Raw genomic sequence first — 1,925 nt, 5'->3', positions numbered from 1 at the left:
CATGGCAATCACTGGCCTGTTTATATCTACGGGTTTTCCTACGTTGGGCATTTCAAATAAGGACACATAATTTTTGTGAATGTTTCTTTTACTTAGCGTTATGTTTGCAAGGTTTGGCCATGTTGTAGAACGTGTGTTTTATTCCTTTTGCTGATCAAACGAGTCTACTTAGTTTGAAAATTTTCATTCTTTTTTCCTTCTTTTTTGTCTTTCATTTGCTTGTTTTTGAGAAAAGGTATAATTACATATCTCCAAATGGCATGAACTTGAGATTTTCCTGCTTCAGCCTCCTAATAGTAGAATCAGCATGCACTAACATGGCTCACCTTCTCATCTCCTTATGAACCCTTTTCATGTATTCCTTAGAGAATGGTCTGTTCAAATTCTTGGCATATTTTAATTAGGTTATTTGCATTTTGATTGGTGAGTTGAAGAAGTTCCTCATATATTTTATATACTAGACCCTCATAAGATATATGACCTACCAGGTTTTTTCTTTTGTCTTGGGTTTTTTTTTTTTTCTTTCACATTTCTAATACTGTTGGGTTTGTTGTTGTTGTTGTTGTTGTTGTTTTACCTTTATCTGCTTTTATTTTGTGCTGAATTTATTCCAGTTCCATCAGTTTTTGTTTCTTCAGTTTCTTCTGGGATATCTTTTTTTTTTCTTCTGCTTTTGGAACATTTCTTCTCCTTTTCAGTGAGGATCATGTCACTGAGGCAGGGGAGAGCTCATGTGTGGGTTAAGCTGACCATGGGCTCTGTAAGTTCATCTTAGGTGCCTTGTCCACCTGGATCTGTTCAATGACTAGAGAATCTACATCCAAACCCTTTCGTTCAGCATTGCTCTCCGCATCTTTAAGCATGTGCAGCAAAGGTTCAGCACCGGCCCTGAGTCCAGCCCGACTGTCTGGCCTGGGCGCACCTCCCAACCCCACCATTATACCACCAAAATGGCACACATGGCTTCTTTAAAGTGACATCTTTCATATACTTGGTGGGTTTTGCATATGCATACCCATGATGTCCTGGGCAGTTTCCCAGGTGTTCTTAAAGTGAACACGAAGATTTGAACCTCTTGATTTGTATGATTTTTGTAGAGTTTTCTGGGTCAAAAGAGTATTGAACCATCTTCACAGGTCACCTCTGGCCACTTACAGGAACAGGAAGTGTGAGGGCTACTGGGAGAATCTATGAGACCTTGACCTTTCTTGAGACTTCCTCTCTAATACTGTTTTTTAAAGCATTTCTTTTAAAATAAAAATGAAACATATTTAGTTGTATCGACTATGCCTTCAGTGTCATATCTAAGAAACTACTGACCGATTCAAAATCATAAAAATGAGCTCTTGTGTTTTCTTGGGAGGGGGTTCATAGTTTTCGCTCCTTGTTTTTGGTCTCCAGTACATCTGAGTTATTCTTGGTACAGTTTATGAAGCAGCATCGCAGCTTAATTCTTGGTGTGGGACACCTACCGGTAAGGCCACTTGTTGACTGTCACTTCGCCATTGAAATGTTTTAGCATTCTTGGTGGCTGATTATTTATTTGTGCATTTGTTTTTGGAGTCTAGATTCTGTCAGATTAATCTCTCTATATCTCCTTATGTCAATACCAACTTATTCTGACAACTCTGAATGTATATGATGCTTTTGGTGAGGATGTATGTTCTTCCAACATTATTCTTTTTCCAAAACTGTTTAACTATTTTTGAGCCCCTTGCATTTTCTTTTTTAAAAAATATATTTTATTAATTTATTCATATTACATCTCAATTGCTATCTCCCTTGCATTTTCATATGAACCGACCAGTTATTATTTTCTGTAAGAAATACAGTGGCACCAATGAAGTAATAGCTGGACATAGATTGGGGACTAACTACTTTCTAATCAGAAGAGAATTCCTGTCTGGTTCTGTAAAGCCCATGGC

The 1,925-nt window shown here is 37.6% G+C and overlaps 1 pseudogene across 1 annotated transcript; it reads right to left on the bottom strand.

Moving 5' to 3' along the window:
* Nucleotides 1-605: 605 nt before the first annotated feature.
* On the bottom strand, nt 606-1,128 carry LOC311590121 (large ribosomal subunit protein uL22-like; annotated as a pseudogene). Its single transcript has one exon. The product of its transcript is annotated as a large ribosomal subunit protein uL22-like (transcript).
* Between the last annotated feature and the right edge of the window lie 797 nt (nt 1,129-1,925).

Source organism: Acomys minous, assembly GCF_964271855.1.
Source record: "Acomys minous genome assembly, chromosome: 2".
Lineage (NCBI taxonomy): Eukaryota > Metazoa > Chordata > Mammalia > Rodentia > Muridae > Acomys > Acomys minous.
This window is presented reverse-complemented; position numbering and strand designations above follow the sequence as displayed.